This window comes from Camelus ferus, chromosome 4 (assembly GCF_009834535.1).
Source record: "Camelus ferus isolate YT-003-E chromosome 4, BCGSAC_Cfer_1.0, whole genome shotgun sequence".
NCBI classification, from domain to species: domain Eukaryota; kingdom Metazoa; phylum Chordata; class Mammalia; order Artiodactyla; family Camelidae; genus Camelus; species Camelus ferus.
The window spans coordinates 51,360,251-51,379,729 of NC_045699.1; the positions used below are offsets into that span (position 1 = coordinate 51,360,251).

At 42.1% G+C, this 19,479-nt stretch overlaps 1 long non-coding RNA gene across 2 annotated transcripts in view; it reads left to right on the forward strand.

The window, feature by feature from the left end:
* Positions 1-6,527: 6,527 nt before the first annotated feature.
* Positions 6,528-19,479, forward strand: part of LOC116663207 — a 53,488-nt gene continuing 40,536 nt past the window's right edge. For both annotated transcript variants that reach the window (XR_004319378.1, XR_004319377.1), the window contains exons 1-2: positions 6,528-6,990; positions 7,357-7,516. This is a non-coding gene — a long non-coding RNA (uncharacterized LOC116663207). The remainder of the gene's footprint in view (positions 6,991-7,356; positions 7,517-19,479) is intronic.

Genomic DNA, 19,479 nt, shown 5'->3' on the forward strand with positions numbered 1-19,479 from the left:
GTGCTTTTCTTTATTCATTTTTCTTTACATTTCACATGCTTCTATACCGGCACCTGTATCTGCCTCACTGTTTGTAATACGTGTTCACGATTCTATTTTATGCCTATACCAGAATGTATTTAATCTGGTCTTTATTGATGGATATTTACATTGGTCCCTGTGTGTTTGCAATTACAAACAATGTTGCAGCGAATATCTCTGTAGCTGTATCTTTGCAGCCACGTGCAAATGTATCTGTAGGGCAGACTCCTAAAATAGAATTGCATTTTAAGTTTGATGGACATTGCCAAACTGTCCTTCCAAGCTGTGTTCCAATTCACACTTCCGTCAGATGTGTGAGAGTGCTCAATTTCTCCACTTTATTTGCAATCCTGGATATTGTGTCTACCATTTTTGAAAACATATAGAGGGGAGAGTGATGTGTCATTGTTTTGTTTTGCACATCCCTAATTAGGAGTGAAGCTGAGAATCTTTCATATATTTATCAGTCACCTATATTTTTTCTATGAATTGTCTGTCCATATTCTTTCCTTTGTTTTTTTATCAAGTTGTTTGCCTTTAAAAAAATTTTAAATTGATTTGTAAATTCCGTATTGTATGGATATTCAAGCTTTGTCTGTTTTAGGTGTGGCGAATATTTTCTCCCAGGGTGTCTTTAGTCTTTGAATATTGATTTTGGTACAACTCCACCTTTTTGGTGGTGGAGAACACTAGGATTCCTGTGTCGACCACATTTCTCTGATGCCTTCCGGTAGCTATCTCAATGTATATTTGAGTAGTTTTTTTTTTTTTTTTTTTCTTTTTTCTGCTTTTTCTTGTCAGCCAAGATTCTCAGGTGTCCCCAGTCTGGGGGACCACAGCTGAACCCTGACCTAGTGGGGAGGAGGACCCTCTCCCTTGCCTTACTGTTGTTGGCTCTCCCATGCTGAGGGCACTTCCTCATTGATTTGCGTGTTTTCCTGCCAACAAAAGCACTTTTTTGTTTGTTTCTTTTGTTTGAACTTTCAAGACTTCACATCTTTGCTCCTGCCCCTTTTCAATCTGAAGTGCTTCTGCCTGAGTTTCCCTCTGAAGAAAGCAGTGGTTTCTGTGCTTAAGCAGTCTTGGAAACTGGTACTGTACTGGGAGGTTTTTATTTCCTAAAAGCCATCAAACTTCATGGGCTTCAAAGAGTGTGTCCTTTGCTCTGCCCCCTTTTAATATGAGGCCATCTGGAAGCTCTGGGGGGACACACATGAGCTTCAGGCTCATGAGGGTGTAAGGCCATCTGGAAAAATTCTTTCTTGGTGAAGGTACTCCATAGTAAGATTCATTAGTATCTCTCAGTTTTAGAGTAACATCCATCCACGTCTGCTCAAACAGATGGATGTTCCCATTTCAACCAAGAGGTTCATTGGGGGCAAGGGTCTAGCAAGAGAGGAAGTGAGTGGAGGGTCATCTCTCAACACATCAATTTTATAAAGGCTGATAATTACCTGTAGCTGTTATGATGCTGTAGACTATATAGTGCCAGGAACTCCAACCACTGAAATAGGTATCTTTTCTAAAACAAAAGTCCAAGGTTGGGCTGCTTCAGGGCTGGTTAAGTCGGCAGCTCAACAAGGATCAAGACTTTTGCCTCTTGCACAAGATGGCTGCTGGTGCTCAGGGGTCACGTGCAGATCCAACTTTGTGCAGCGTTTTCACTGCTGGTGGACTTGCCGCCAGATCTCTTTTCAAGAGTGAGGAATCCTTCTCCCGAAGGTCCTGGCCTGGTTCCCTCATGTCAGTTTGTCAGAACTGAAGCCCAAGCCCACTCCCGGACCAGTCACTGCCCAGGAGGATGGGATTAGTTCAGCCCATTACTATCTGCGCACGACTTCACTCTGAGCGGGGGAGAGGGTCACCTTCTCTTGAGTAGGGGTGACCTGGTCAAAATCAGGGAGGGCATCGTCCAGAAGGAGGGAGGGATGAAGAGGCAATCACAAGTGGGTGCTATGCTGCCGCTTGTATTTTAACCAGTCAGTCAATTAATTATTTTATTTTTCCAGAACATCAGCATGATTATTGTTGGAGCATGATGATCCACTATTGTGGATTTTGCAATCCTCCTCAAATGATTATATATGAGAAAGAGGGTACATATGCACATACCTTAAATCTGGCTTCACTTATGAAGGGGCACTTGGTAGGGAGGCGAATAGAACCTTCTTACTGTGGTAGAGTGCATGGTTAGCAGGCATGAGGTCCTGGGTTCAATCTCCAGCACCTCCATTAAAAATTAAATCAATTAGAGAACTTCCTTGCTGTCAACACAATGGAGCATTCAAGAGACTGAATTGTTGGTATCAAGAAACGAAGTGGGTTGTAGTAAGCTATAATGGAAGAGAATCTGAAAATACATGTATACACATGTGTATGTATACATATAACTGTATCGCTTTGTGTACACCTGAAACTAACATTGTAAATCAACTACACTTCTATAAAAAAATCTTAAAAATTTAAAAAAGAAACAAAGTTGGACATTTATTGGAGGCAGAATTAGGTGTTCAGGTCCTTTATAATGTCCTTACTCTCTTTTCTTTGAGTATGTATTGAACACACACTATCCAATTTCAGAATTTCATCTGTTTGAGTTTGCATCAGTCTAGTTTGGCAACAAAGCTGCCATTGATTCAGAAGAATTTCAATTAATTGGTTAATTATTATTATTTTTTGGATTGGTTGAAAGGAGTTTGGACATGAGGATGGAGACTAAATAGCACTCAGCTGGTTCTGGGTATTTTCTCTCCATGAAACAAAGCCCCAGCTTTTGTTTTTTTCAGTGAAAATCTGCAGGTTCCACGAGTTGGTTAAAGAGAACAATGGGGTTGTGCAACTTGGATTGTGCTCAAGGGGGATTACGGATGTCCATGAAAGTTGGCTCTGTGGCAGGTTAAGGTTGCAATGTGTAGATTCCCCTTGACAGAAATGAGATGGTATCTCTTCTGACATGAGCGGCTGCTGGGCTTCGAAGACCCTGGAAATCTAGTTAAGTCACACACAGTGCATCTCGTTCAGCGCGTGCAGCAGTAACGAGAAGCACTGTGCGCCGGGTCAGGATGTGCGTGGTGCCCAGGGAGCGCCACAGGCACCAGAGAACATGAATTATGCCCTATGTAGCTCCAAGCTATTTGAGCTAAAATTGACCCTCCAGGGATCCAGAACCCAGTCCAAATTTCCTCATGCTGTTTTGCTGTGGAATGCAGGAAAGGGAAGACAAGGCTCCCCACCTTGTGATGCTTTTATGTGCTTTCAGACATCCGAACTGATTCTCCAAAGTAATTTTTCTTCATGCATCCAGACATCTGAACACTGCAACCCAGAGTCGAGTCTTGCGCTTCCATAGCAAGTTATTCTGAAATTAAATACCATTCTCAGCCTTGGCAAGTCTATTTTTCATGACCTCAGAGAGATGTAGCAGGGTCCTGTTCTCTTGGGGGGGCGGGGGCTGGAGATACATCCTGATGATGTGATCTCAGCACGGGGATGAGTATCAGATAAAGGAGATGATGACGAGGATGGTGATGATGATAATGATGATGGTGTGTGTGTGAGACAGAGAGAGAGAGAGAGACTGTCCCTGTTTCTAAGAGAAGCTCTGGTAACAGGTTTCTGGGGAAGTGAAAGTTGTATTGTCTTCCATCAGAGATGACTTGAAAATAAAGTGCTTTAATGCTAATACTGCAGATGTCTGCAGGAAACTCAGCACCACACCGAACACTGTAGTTAGATAGCTGTGCAAAAAAGTACATGAAGGAAAGGGCTAATGTGCAATACTTCTATTTAAGATAGAAGGAGGAAATAGAAATTGTGATAGCATGCTATTTCAAGTAATAATAGAAAGTACTTGATGTTTATATGGTGAATGGATCAATACTAATTCTGTAGTCAGTGCACATACAGTAGTTTGGATTATACAAGTGATAGATGCACTCAGTATAGCTGAAACTTCCACCCTGCAACATTTATTTCTTGCTGCGTGTTAGATGGAATTTTCCACCCCACTATCTGGAAGGATTTGCATAAGAATGGTGATAGAGCAGTATTCTTTAATGATGTGCTTTTCTTTGTTAAACTTCAAAAATGTCTATGGTGCATGATGAGGTTTGGGTGAATTGCCAAGCTAATGCTTTTATATTTTCTTTAAAGAGCTTATCTTCAGTGTGTTGTGGGAGTTACTTTATATTGTGGTTATAAAGGCAGTGGCAGTAAAGCTGAATTTGTAGCAATCCCCAATAAATGCCCCTCCTCCTCGAGGGCTTGGGCTTGCCCAGAAGGGAGTTTGAGGAAGGCTGCCACTGGTTCAGCTGCAGTGAGTCCCTTGGATTTGTTTTCTGTTCTCATACCTAGTTCTGCTCACCAAGAAGTGAGGATGCCATCCTCCTCCGCAAACAATGACCTCTTGTGAGCGAAGATCCGCACCGTTCTTGTCAAGGGGGCTTGGGATCAGCCCAACTGGAGCTCTCACGGAGGATGAGTTGAATTATTCAGATCAGAGCCTGGGAACAAATGCGGTTTGGAAAGTGACCTTTTTGTCCTCCCCACCAGAACCTAATGTTTACAATGTGAGGAGGAAAAGGGATTGGAATCTTGGGAATTCCAGGAATGCAGCCACCAAGCAAAAGAAACTTCCTGGGTTGTACACTTCGAGACTCACTCTCCAAATTTTGCTCCATGGCAAGGATTTGCAAGGACAAAGGTGGAAAAACAAAACCCGAAGGGATAGTCCAATAGAGGACTTCATATTAACCTCAGTTTCAATGAAACAAAGAAGTTGAAAGCCAAGAATGGAAGGAAACTTAAGGTCATCTAATCTCACCCTTTGTCCAGTGCATAAATCTCTCTCCCAGCACAGCTTTGCAGCTCACTGATCATCAGTTGCTGCTTGAATACCTCTAAGGACAAAGAACTCACTTCCTCCAAACAGCAAGGACAACAGATGACAGACTTCCTATGTGTCAGGCCTGTGATAAGCTCTTAAGATTCATGATCTTATTTAATGCTTACAACAACCTTATGAGTACTAATTGCACCACCACTTTGCAGATGGGGAAACTGAGGCTTTGTATATTGCAGAGAAAGGATTTAAAAGTGTGTTCTTAACCCCTGCACCACCCCTGCCCAGGCTGTCCCAGCATTGGTGGCCCTGATTTGTATTCTCGGTTCCGAGGAGACGCTTGGAATACACCTTGCCAGTCTTTTACACGATAGCCCTTCAAACATTTGAAGCAGCCTTCCAGTCTCTCAACCTGCCTCCTAGTTTTCCCTTTTGTCTATTTCACGCCAAACACTGCCCTTTGTCTCAATTGCCAAATTGAGACCATGTTCCTCTAGACCAAGTTCCTCTAGCCCCATTCCTGCTTACCCATACTCTTCCCAAAACACGTGTCATTTATCTATCAAACATTTTGAAGGAACCTGTGGGCTTTGTCTGCAATAGCGAACCGTGAAGGCGTCTATCTATTCTGGGTGCGCAGGGAGGCTTTCCAAAGAGCACATGGTGAACTTTTTCCACGGCCCTTTTCAGGGAGAAGGCACTTCAAAAATCCAGAGCTTTAAAATAAGCCATGGTTGAGCTTCGACGTCATTGCTGGTGGGAAAGGCAATGTCAGAGTAAAGGACGAAGCGTCCTTGCAGGTGTCCACAGTGGTCCTCCAAGGCCCAGGGGAGGCAGCTGCTCTTGGGTCTAACTCAGCCTCTGACCTGGATTTTCCGCAGCTGACTGGTGTGTCCCTGTGACCCTCGGCATGAGCCTCCCAGCTTATGAAAGGTGCTGATGATGTTGACACTCCAGCTTGTATTTCTCATGGAGTGAGGTCTGACGTGGAATCAGGCCATCCGCAGCTTGCTGTGTGACTGTAGGCAAATCCCTCACCTCTTTGGGCTTTAGCATCCTCATCTGTAAAGTGGAGATCAGTATGTCTTCTTAACAGTGTTAAATTAATTAAACAAGGGCGCCATAAAGACGGAAGTGACTCCAATGACATGGCACCTACATCAGCAAACCAAAATCTCAGCCTGTAAATGCCTCAAGATTATGAAATCAAAACGTGAAGGACCACCAATCACAGAGGCTACCTAGGCTTGTTGCAGGAAAATGTGTTACAGTTCAGTTGTGACAGCAGCCTGGATCCGGGCGAGAGACCAAGCAGCACACGCAAAGTTGGAGAACTCAGGTTTAATACACCAGCGGGCCCAGAGAAGTTAATACTTCAAGCTCTGGACCCCGTGTGTAGCTTTACACAGTACGTTTATAGGCTGCCAGTTTTACACTTTGCAACATCATATGCAAATAAAGTAGCAGAAGTTGACCAACCAGGAACAAGCTTTGTAGAAATAGGCCAATCAGGAGAGAGGGGAAATGGGCCAATCAGGAATGAGAGAAATAACCAATCAGGAGTGAGCTTCATGCAAATGAAGTACTACAAACGGGCCAATCAGGAGTTAGGGAAGTGGACCAATCAGAAGTGAGAGTAATAACCAATCAGGAGTGAAGGAAATAACCAATCAGAAATGAGCTCAGGGAACCAATAGAATTTTAGGTGAGAGACGTTTTAGAGGCAAAGAGTGAGATAGAGCCTCTGGGCCAGGGAACCGGAAGGTGCTGGCAGGAGAGCAGCGGCCCTGCCTAGGGGTCCTGCTGGTCTTTCTATGGGGTTTCCTGCCTCAGGCTCTCAGCTGCAGCCAGTCAGTAGTTTCCTTACTTGGCTTCTGCGTCTTTGCTATAAAAGCCGCTCACCAGCACGTATGCGTGGGGTTTGGTGCTGCCTGATTAGAATCGATTTATACTCAAATAAACTCTTCACGTTTTTAATATGCCCTAGCTCGTCTTTTAACAGTTCTGGTGTCAGAAGAGGGACCCACAGGAGAGCCGGATGGGCCTCCAGGAGCAATGAACAACCAGGCGTAGGTACCTGTTGTAGCCCCGCGAGCCGGCTGCCTTCTCTCGGCCTTTGGAGGTGCTGGGTGAGTTCCCTTATAGCTCTGCAGCTTTCAGACTTCACTTGAGCATTTCTTTTTCCGGACTGGGTCTGGAACCTGGTTGGAGTTGGACTGGGTCCTACTTAGAAACTGGTCCAGGTCTAGGGTGGGAGTGGGTCTGACGTGAGCTGGACTGGGGCCAGTGTGATGCCTCAGGTGAATAAAATTTTGTTTTCAGGCTGAACAAGTAGGTTAACTTGACCAAAGATAATCTTGAATTATAGTGGCTGCAGTGGAGAACTTTTAACCTAGATAAGTTTATGCATGTAGGAGGTGCCCTAGGGACAAACGGGTGTCAGCCAGGCACTCACTATAGAGGGTAGAGGGAAAATTATTTTTCCTTCTCTGCAGTTTCTGGTGACCAGGATAAGACCCGCTGGGGCACCCCACTCACGCTGGAGCCTTTAGATGGCATCCCGGGAAAACTGGCAGAAACCAGCAAAGAGTGAGAATTCCTACACAAGCCAGCTCTTCTGGACCTCTGTCTGTGGTGCCTGGTCGAGAGAGGAAGGTAAGATTTCACATTGTCCCTTCCTTTCTAAATTCTACTTGTCAGGAAAAAACACTGGGTATTGATCCTTTCTTTCCCAGAGACAACTACAGCATCTTGTCTGTCTCATGTTGTGTCCTGAGAACTTGGTTTACAACCATCAGGTTGGGGGCCCCCAAAATACAGAAAGGTGGGGTGCACCTGTTTTGCAACTGGGGTCCTGTGGACTGTAGCCAGCTCTTAGGGGAAGTGTTTCTTTCTTCTGGTTATCTTGGAGAGTGTTCTCTGGATTTGGGAGGGTAAGATCTTTTGAACACCCTTTGGGGCCCCTTCTTATGTCCATGGGCTTATTCAGGACTGCCAGGAATATTTACTGTTTGTTCAAACTGAAATCTGGTAAAATACTTGAGAGGATCTTTTAAGTAATTATCTCTGTGGTGAGAAGTTTGCCAAATTGGAAGCTGATATTCAGAGCCTGGTAAGAAAAAAAAGTTGTTTTTTTTAGGCCTCCCCTAAGCTAAAATGAAACTATGTACCCAGAAGGAAAGAAAAACATTCTGAAGCTATGGTGGAAAGATTTACTAAAACATTCCAAAGAAACACAGCTCTGAATCCAGAATATAGGAATCTTGATTTCCATCCTAGTTGACGGTCTTTTCCTTGATACAAAGAAGCCACCTGAGGATAATTTACTTGGATGGCTGGGTGAGTGGCTTGATATCATTCAGGTGGCAACCCAATTATTTGAGGAACTAAAAACAACTGTACTTGCTTTGCAAATCAAGTCTTTGTAAGGATAGACAGGAGGATCTAGAAACAATTGAAAACCCACTATCCTTTTCACCATTGCGCAGACCTCCCCTATTCAAACTGAAGAGTTATTCAGAGTGCCTCGCCAGCCATCACGAGCGTCTTTCTGATGGCCAGGCTGCATCTTTGCAGGCCCACAGGACCCCCATGATGGCGCGGCTCTGCATAAATCCAGATCAGTCAAGCTAGGTTGCCCTTGCGCTAACAAAAGAAATTGATGACAGACGACCACATTGAAATAATTGTAAGTTTAAGGCACAGGCTTGCTAAATCAAGGTTATTTTGAGTTAAAAAATGCTCAACACTAGTAAATTGGAAAAAGAAAAGAAAATCATTTTTTAAGGAGCAATTTACATGAATCACAATTTTCTATAGTCCTTGTGCTTTTCTCCAAATACACATTTCTGAAGAAATAGTTTTCTTTCCTTACCCACCCATCTTTCTTTCCATCTGATTCCACAGCAACGTTGGGAGAGGGGAAAAGAGTGTAACACCGCGTCATTGGTTTAAAGATAGATATTAAGTATTTTATACTTACTATTTTAAATTTTGAGTTGTCATTTAATGAAGTGGGAAGAGTACTGGGCTGTTGGGAGATCTGGTTGCTGGTCCTGGTTCTATGTGACCTTAAGAAAACCACCTTCCCTCTCTGAGTCTCCCATTCCTCTTCCATTGGGGTTAGTGAAGGTGATTGGTAAGGTTGTCCCCGAGCCTGGATTTCATGTGTCAAAGCAGCTACAGGCCTGGCAAGACAAGTCAATTTTGTCAATGCTGCTGGAATCCCTATTAAGCACTAGCCTTGTGCTGGGGATGGGGACACAGTCAGTGGAAACAGAGCTTCAGATCAGGGCAGTTCCAGACGTGGGCCACCTGGGATTATATCCCAAGACTGCCTCTTACTTGCTGGAGAGTCTGAGTCCAGTTGTTTCTCTTCTGGGCCTCATTTTCCTTGTGGGATTGTTGGACTAGTAAAACAAATGAATACATGTCAAGGGGTTCTTATAGTGCCTGGCATGCAGTGAACATTCAGATGATGTTGGCTGTTATTATAATTGTTATCCAAAAAGAAATAGAACATTTCAGCTGTGGTAAGTGCTCTGAGAGCATGGATGGGGGGGGGTGGATTTCCCTGGCCTGGGAAGTAGTGAGTAAGGTTAATATCTAAAGGATAAGGTCACTAGTTGAAGGAGAGTGGAAACGAGTCAGGGGAATGGCGTATGCGAAGCTCCTCTGGTGAGAAGCAGCACAGATTTCTGGGAACTTAGAATAGGCCAGTGTGAAGCAGAACAAGAGAAAGGAAGAGAGGGGAGATTGGAGGTGGGGCCGGGACCAGGCTGTGCTGGGCTCTGTCTGGGTCTAAGATTTGGAAAAACTGGGTTTGTAGGTGCCTCCTGGAAGTCACAGTTCCCAGGTAGACCCATGGCTCTGACACCCTGAAGTGATGTCCAGAAAGGTGTGGCTTTCTTCAGCCTGGAACCCAGCAGGACCAGCTTCTAAGGGACACTAAGAAAGGGCATACGATGAGCTGTGGCTCAGAAGGGTGGACATTACCTGGGCCATCATGCACTTAGGTCATACTCTGGGGACCAAAGTCCCAGACTGTGTTCTGATCATTTCAACGTCCTATTCAGGTTGTCTTATGGCTGGTCAGATTTGAATCAGGTTGAAAGACAAAACTATAAATTCTTTCCTGTCTATAGGGAGACAAGGTTTAATGGATATTCAACTTTTGGGATGACTTTCACCGTTTAAGAATCCGATGAAATCTACTTGAGATCTACTTTAAGCATTTACACACTTAAACACAAATTTGGGTGTGTTTTTAGGTTGGGTTTGTGGGTCCCCCTGAAGCCCAACCATGGTTCCAGGTTAAATTCCTTCCACTGCAAGGCCATGTCCAACACCAGGAACGTTCAATATCCCTTTCAGTGTCTACCCCTTCCCTCCCTGCCCCCCATATGTCCCCTCTTTCCTTCTCTATTGTTGGTGCCTCAGTTTTGGACCCTTACCGATTTCCCCCTAGACTATTTAAAATTTCCCCCTAGACTATTTTAATTTTCTCTGCATTTGTTTCTCTGCCTTTATTTTCTCACCCCTCCAATCAGTTCTCCAGGTATTCCATGGAAAAAATTTTTATTGGGGGATGAAAGTGAAGTAAAATGAATAGAATTAGAAACATTTATCTTCAGAATAGAGTAAATCAGGGTTATTATAGATACTTTGGAAAATACATACAAGTCAAAAAAAAATCCATAGTCCTAGCCCCTAGGGGTAACCAATGGTGTATTTTTTTTTCCTAGTATTTTTCCATGGAAAATTTTGTGTAGTTGTGATCAAACTTGCATATATATTTTTACATTTAAATGTTTTACTTAACATTTATTTTTCTTTTGGCCCTAATACATGTATGTTTAAAATTTCTTTTATTATGCAAAGTATGAGACATACACAAATCAGAGGCAGTATTATCATAAACCTGCCTACCCATCCCATCCATGTACCCAAAATCTAGCTTCAAAAATGATCAGACTGTATCAGTGAACATTTGATACATAACAAATGGCCTCAAAATTCAGTAGCTCAAAATGACACTACTGATTTCATTCATAATTCTCTGGAGACGTGATTTGGGCTGGGCTCAGCTGTGTGATTCTTTTGCTAGTCTTGGCTGGCCTCAGTCATGCACCTGTATTTTGCTGCCACTTAGCGAGAGGGCTCCGCTCCTGGGATTGGCTGGCTGACACATGGGGCCACCAGAGGGAATGGGTTCGTATCTCTCTCATCATCCAGCAGTCATCCCCGGGCTTCTTCACATGGTGATGGAAGGCTTCCAGCCATAGCAAGAGGCAAGTGCCAATGCATACCTGCTTCTCAAGCTCCTGGTTGCAGCTTACTAATATTTCTATTGGTCAAAGCAAGCCACAGGGTCCAATTCACTCTCAGTGGGTGGAGAAATAGATTTTACCTCTTGACAAAGGATCTGCAGCAGCATATTATAAGGGCATAGACCTAAGCAGGAGAGGAATTTATGGCTGTTTTTAGTAAGGATGTGGATACAGGCAGGAGAAGAAGTTGTAGCCATTTGCAGAATCTACTACAAATGTGCTGCTAATACTAACATTGGTAAATCATCATTTCCAATGTTATTGGTAGCTTGTCGTGACTAAAATTTAGATAGCTGAGTAATGTGCCACCCAGTGGATGTGCTGAACCTTGCATGACCATTCCTTTATTGTTGGCTAGCAAGGTCATTGCCATTTTCCTGCCGTTATGAATAATGCTACAATGGATGCTTTGTGCATAAAGCTTTTTCTGGTTTTAGGATTATTTGCTCGGAGTAGTCACAAAAGTGATATTACTGTGTCAAACATTTTAGAGCTCTTAGTACACTTTGCCAAATTGCTTTCCGAAAGGATTGTATCAATTTACACTCCCACCAGTGTGTGTGAGTACCCCACAGGGATCCTTCTAAAATGCAAATCTGATTATCTCATGCCCAGTTTAAAAGTGATCTCTGCTGCCTTTGTAATAAACACTAAACTATGTAAGACAAAACTATGTCTGCTACATGACTTTTGAATAACCAAATGACTATTTTAGCTCAATAAGACCCTATATCCAAGCGTCATAGAATCTAGTGAGGAAACAAAACTGGGTAAGCTCAGAAGCAAGAGAAGTGAAGCCATCACTTTCAAGTTGTCCTGCAATGGAGGTATCATTATTTTAGAAGAAGAAACTGAGGGTCAGAGTTCAGTATTTAAAATGGAAATCTATTCATAGCTTTTTATCTATGGCATTATCTCTTTTAGCATCATACAACCTTTGCAAAGGAATGTACACACACATAAGTTTGAATATGTATTTAATCAATACAAAGAAATTGCAATACATATTTTTTGTTGGTTAGAATTCTTTGGTTCCTAAATCTAAAGATGGTGAGATTTGGAATGAGATGGATCTGAGTTTGAATTCAGATTCTGCCATTTGCTAGAATTTGAACAATACTTAACATTTCTAAGCCCCTATCTTGTTATCTGTAGGATGCAGATAATAATCCCTATGTTTAAGGGGTTTGGAGATGATTCCACACATACACCACATGTCTAGCAGAAAGAACCATTCAATAGAAACTATTTCAACTGTTACTGTTATGTGAGATGAATATATAAGCAGAAGGGAAGCATAAATATAACCAAAATGAGGAGACTTTGATAATCTAGGACTATAAATAAAGCTCTGTGACTTTTGACACCCACGTTGCCATGGTTTGGAACCCAGTTCAGTCTACTCACTGGAAATCTTGCCTTTAGTGAGGTTTCCTTTTCCCCAATACTCTTGAGGATCCTCAGGTTCATGAATCATTCATTCCCTTGATGCTCACCTCGTATCTCCTACCTGGAAAGGGAGAGCAGAGACCAGGATGCACTCCTTGGGGTAAAGTTCCTTGACCTTGAGACTCCAGGCTGCCCGGTCTGTGGCCACTGGAGAAGGGCAGCTGTTGGTGAGAGCTGGGCCCCAGCCTCGGCACTTCTCCACTGCAGTATCTGATGACACTCTCCCTGAGCGCCCAGGAATCCCGGGACTTGCTTGTCATCCACTGCAAATATATATCTGCAGATTTGCTCAAGCCATCCTGGTTTTCAGATGCTCCCTTTTTTTTTTTTTTTAAATTTTCATTTTAATTAATTAATTAATTAATTGAAGTATAGTTGGTTACAAGTGTGTCAATTTCTGGTGTACAGCATAATATCTCAGTCATGCATATTTATACATATTTTCATATTCTTTTTCATTAAAGGTTATTCCAAATATTGAATATAGTTCCCTGTGCTGTACAGAAGAAATTTGTTTTTTATCTATTTTTATATATATTTGCAAATATTTGCAAATCTCAAACTCCCAAATTTATCCTTTCCCACCCCCCTTTCCCCTAGTAACCATAAGATTGTTGACTATGTCTGGGAGTTTGTTTCTGTTTTGTAGATGAGTTCATTAGTGTCCTCTTTTTTCCTTTTCCTTTTCTTTTTTTTTAGATTCCACATATGAGTGATATCATATGGTATTTTTCTTTCTCTTTCTGGCTTACTTCACTTAGAATGATGATCTCTAGATCCATCCATGTTGCTGCAAATAGTGTTATTTTAGTCTTTTCTATGGCTGAGTAGTATTCCATTGTATAAAATATACCACAACTTCTGTGTCTAGTCATCTGTTGATAGACGTTTAAGTTGCTTCCATGTCTTGGCTATTGTCTATAGTGCTGCTATGAACATTGAGGCACATGTATCTTTTTGAATTAGAGTTCCCTCTGGATATATGCCCAGGAGTGGGATTGCTGAGTCATACAGTAAGTCTATTTTTAGTTTTTTAAGGAATCTCCATACTGTTTTCCATAATGGCTGTACCAAACTACATTCCCACCAGCAGTGTAGGAGGATTCCCTTTTCTCCACACCCTCTCTAGCATTTATTTGTGGACTTTTGAATGATGGCCATTCTGACTGGTGATAATTCTTTGTAGTTTTGATTTGCATTTCTCTGATAATTAGTGATACTGAGCATTTTTTCATATACCTATTAGCCTATTTGTATGTCTTTAATGGAGAATTGTTTGTTTAGATCTTCTGCCCATTTTTGGATTGGGTTGTTTGTTTTTTGTTATTAAGTTGTGTGTTGGATGTTCTTAGAGATGTCTTAGTGTTGCACTGTCCAAGAGAGATATAATGTGAGCCACATATATAATGTAACATTTTCTAGCAGATATAATATAGATAAAGAAATAGATGATAATCATTTCAATTTTATGTGTTTCTTAACCCAGTAGATCAAAAATATTATTTCACCATGTGAAACATAGAAAATTTTGATGAAATAATTTACATGATTTTTTTTATCATTATGAAGACTTTGAAACCTAGTGTATATTTTATGCTTATAGAGCACATCTGAAATTGGACTAGCCACCTTTTAAGTGCTCAGTAGCTGCATGTGTCTGATGGGTCCTATCTGGGACAGCACAATTCTAGAACAAAACTTCCTGGGCTCCAAGTACAACTCTCCAGAAGTGTAGTTCTTGATATCCACAAGCAACTATTTTTCTTAAAAAAATCTGCTTCTGGCTCCAGCTTGGAAGGGTCTGTGGGGGGGGTCCATATTACTGTATGTTGTGCTGAGAATTATTTTTTTTAACCTAGTATTGTGTCTGGCTTACCAATTGGGACTCTGTATCCCTTGCAATAAATTCCCTTTTAGGAGTCTCTTATTTTTCCCCATTTTGCTGCCACCGTAATGTATCAGAGAAAAATGTTTTTAATCCTTGAACAACAATAACAACGGGGCAAGAGTGTCAGTTTTATTTTCGTTGCTCCCATGAGGTTCCTCTGCCCCTCTGTGGGTTTGTGGAGACAAAGAATGTGTGGGAATTTGTAACCCAAGTGCACAAGGATGTGATGGGGGTGGATATCTCCTAGCAATGGCCAGTGGCATCTGAGCCTGATACAATGGTCCAGCTAAAATGTAGATTCTTCCTGGGAAGAATTCTCAACTAGTGACAATTGTGTTACTGAGATCCTACAATGCTTAAAAGTTTCACATGCCTTGTTTCCTGAGGTAGGCATTATTATCTCTGTTTTGTTTCTGGGTTTTTTTCTATTTTTTAATGACCTTTTTTATATTGAAATATAGTCAGTTTACAATGTTGTGTCAATTTTTGGTGTACAGCATAATGTTTTAGTCATCCATGTACATACATATATTCCTTTTCATATAGGAATATTGGATATAGTTCCCTGTGCTATACAGTGGAAACTTGTGGTTTATTTATTTTACATATAGTAGTTAGTGTCTTCAGATTTCAAACTCCCAATTTAGATATGGTGTGTGTATATATATATATATATATATATATATATATATATGGATATACATACATATACACACATATACATACAATGGAATACTACTCGGCCATAAAAAAGAATAAAATACTGCCATTTGCAGCAGCATGGATGGACCTGGAGATCATCATTCTAAGTGGAAGAAACCAGAAAGAAAGAAAAATACCATATGATATCATTTATATGTGGAATCTAAAAAGATGACACAAATGAACTTATTTACAAAACAGAAACAGACTCAGACATAGACAACAAATTTATGGTTATTATCCCTATTTTATAGATGAAATAGTGAAAGACCACAAGAAAGAGCCCAGGTCTGGGATCTCCAATGACCCGACTGTTCTCATTACTTTACAGAAATGAGTAGTAGGTGAATAGTAGGTGGCCTTCAATAGTCAATGGCCAAGGATTGGCTCGGGGGACCAGCTAGAGCATACCTTGAGAATTTGCCAGCAGTCAAGAGGTCTTTTTAGCCAACATTTGTGATTTGCCACAAGGGTTATGGTTACAGTGCATTAGTGTTCCAATCACTATCGCTCTGAAATAAATCACCCCAAAACGGCACAGTGCAACCCCTTAATGTGCTCCTGATTCCATGGGTCAGCAGTTTGGACAGAGCAGAGTGGAGCTGGCTTATCTCTGCTCCATGACGTGGTGCCTCGGTTGGAAGACTTGAAGGCCATGGGCTGGAAAGATCTGAATATTTGTTTCCTTGCAGACCTGCTGGTTGAGGTCGCCGGTCAACTAAATGCCTCAAACCTCTCCCTGTGGCCTTCCATGTCGTCTCCCTAAGTGGACAGGTACTGGCTTTCTCACAGCATGGCGGCTGGGTTCCCAATGTGACCAGCCAAGAGTCACATTGCTTATCACTGCCCCACCCTGGAAGCCACTCACCATGCACTTCATGCATTTTACTCCACGAGGTGTCACACAGTCCCATATCAAGGGGCGGTGAAATAGCGTCAGCCTCCTGCGGGGAGGCGGCAAGGCTCCAGCAGGGCGAGTGGGCCCACAGAAGTTGCTATAGCCATTTTTGGAAAATACAGGCTGCCACAGTCATTAGCAATGTTGTGAAGAAGGAAGGAGGTTAGGTAACTGGGAAGGAGAAGTTTTACTGAAGTGCCCATGTCTGTAGTCAATGTCAAAACAGTGAAGGGGGATCAGGAAAATGGTGGAAAGGCTAAGAAGTTCAAATGCAACTGGGGACTATTTGAAAAGGTTTCCCCCAGCTGAACACCCCTTCCCCCAAAATCCGTGGTTGCCGCCCTTGGCTTAGTCCACTGGCCTGGCTTACACTCTTCCTTATGGCCTCAGGTGGTCTCCCGTGGCCAAAGCTCTGTCCCGAGTAACCTTCGACAGCCCAGTCCCAGGCAGGGCCATGGCATCTTGTTTTCAGCCCTCCCTCTTTCTTCATGGCTTTACCCCAAAGCTTCTTTTACTAGAGATTTGGAATTTCATTAAATCAGGGCTTGAACTGAGAAATAACGACTGCCTTTATATGCACTGGCTCTTTACTGGCAAGCTATTAGAGGGAAGATAAGGTTCTCTAACACCGCAGGAATAAAGCCCAGAAAATTACGCGAAAAGCTCCACCATCCAGGATAAATGTTATAGGAGGCATTAACCTTCCATAAAAATCCCTTTGCTAGGCAGGAATTTAAATGACAGCCACTGTGAGAGGAGATATTTAGCCTTAGAAACATTTTATATTGCCACCTTCTCTTAGAATAGCAAGTTCTTTGGTTATCAGCGGTTGGGTATTGTTCCTCTTTCTTGTAAGAATGCCGAATAGAAGAGCAAATATGTCGATGTGGTTTTCTGGGTACACCCCTGTATCGCACTGCAGCCTTCCCATGAAGCTGTATGTACATTCTCTGCCTTTATTTAGAAAAATTGAATAAGAAATTGATATCCAAGAAAAGCTGAAACAAACCCTTCTGATAGCCTCCAAATTACTTGTCTTGAGGGAAAGATAATTTTTCTCTCTAAGGTATAAGTGTGATTCTCCAGTGAATGTGTGAGGCCAGAAATGACAGTGATTATCCTCTCTTTTTATATAAATTTGGCTCTTTCAGCAAACAAGCCAACAAAATCACAGGGCCAAGACTTTATATAGAAGTTTATGCATGTTCTGCCCACGTATTTATACGTGTTGGGGGGGAAATCTTAGGTGATGTAAAAGCGATTCTTCCGCTGAAAATAGTCTCTGTATCTCAACATAGCGCTTGTAACAGGATGAGAAACAGAACTCTGCCCCATTGCCTTAGAGTCTCAGCTGAGGTCCTAGAGCTGCTGCTTGTCTTGCTGGAGTTTGGGATGGAAAAGATGCTGAATTTCCCAGTGGGCTAAGCGGGTGCATGTTATAATACCCACCCTCTTCAGTTCCACTTTGCCTCCTCAGTGATTCCTCTCCAGGAATCCACAAATGGGGCATTATTTTTTTCCATCTGTTGACTGAGCAGGTTTGAAAATATTGTTCGGAAGACCCAGGATTGCAGCTTATCATAACGTGTGGTTGAGGAATCCACAGTTGCTCTTAGTTCGTTTAATCAAGTGGACATACTTATGAGGCAATAACTTTAAGAATTTTAAGACTTTCTCTAAACCAAATCACAATAAAACCAAACAGATTAACTTTGAGAGTTGGAAAGAACTCCCAAGAAATGAAAGGAAAATAGATCTTCTGAAAGGCGTTAGGGTTTTTCCCAATGATAAAACAATGAGGCACCCGACTATTTTTATTAGAACATATTTATTTAGAATATTTAGAATATTAAAATGCTTTGTGCTTTAAAAGGGACTAAGTTAAAAAAAAGTCTTCAGAGAGTTTTATCTGGTCCCAAATGAGACTTGTTATTTTAGGAAGAGTGAAACTAATATTTACTGAGGATGAGTGTGTAGCAGACACTCTACTCATTAAGTCCCTTTAATCATTGGACAGTGTAGGTATTATGATCCCATTATTTACATACAGTAAAACCAAGGCCTAGAGAGGTCTACCACCTTGCTCAGACTTCAGTTTGCCTGGACTAAACCAGAGTTTGTTACTCATCACTTCGTAATCATTCTAGGTCCTTAGAATTTCTCTAAATTTTTCAACATGGCCAGCCAGTTTCTTAAGTGACAGATCTAGGTAAAATATCTGATTCTTCCTTCCATTTATGTCTAGTCCATTGACCAGTCCCCTCAGTGGTATACTCCTAAACTGATCACATATCCACGCATCTCTTTCCATTGTCACTAGAATCATCACTGGAGCCCTGGGCACCATCATCTCTATTCTGACCCCTTCTGTGGTTTCTGGGTGTTCTCCTTGCTTCCGGTCTGCTCACCTCTCATTATACAGAGCGGCCAGAACCATCTTCCAAGAAATTAAGATAAAATCTGCCTCCCCTCTGTTTGGAACTCTGAAGATTTCCTTCTGTACCTAGAATAAAATTTGAAATTCTTACTTCTAAGGCTTCTTAAGATCTGGTAGAACATGGCTCCAGCCTTCTTCTCTTGTCTCATCTCCTACACTCTCTGCTTGGCTCTCCAAACTCCACTCCCCCAGAGATGTCTGACTATTTCTAGAAAAGAACAAGCTCTTTCCTGCTTCTTGGGCTTTTTCTTTCCTTGGAATATTCTTCTCCTGGCTCTTCACATGGCTGGAGTCTTGACCTTCAGGTCTTGGTTTAAAGGCCAGTTCCTTGGCAAGACCGTCTTTCACCACCCTATTAAAGAAGCTCCCTCCACCATGCTATTTGCCATTATGGTGCCTTGCTTGCTTTCTTCATGGCGCTTGTCACTAACTGTAATTTCATATGTGGTGTATTTTCTTACTGGTTTGCTGTCCTTCCCTGCTCCTCACCGAACTCAAACAACGGTCACATGCAACCAGGCATCCTCATCTATCACATTCTTTGCTGTTTGTTACCTCAGTTCCCGACACATGGTAGTCACTCAACAAAACTTTGATGTAGAATTAATCCACACTTGAGTGGTCCTTTGCTCTTAAACTTCCCCACCCCAAATCACAAAGTCTATTCAATAATCCATCATCTTTTTAGTGTCTTACTGGGCAACAATATTGGAGTTGACTTGAAGAACTCTGGTCTCTACTCCCATCTCAGCCATTAATTTGCTGTATGACCTTAAGCAAGTCATTATTTTTCTCCAGATGATCTTTAAATTGCCTCTGAGCCCTGACCCCAGCTTGTTCTCAGTTTCACTCCTGCTGTCCCCCTGAAGCAACCTTAACAGAAGCAACTTGGTTTTAACTAAGTCATTGTGTTCA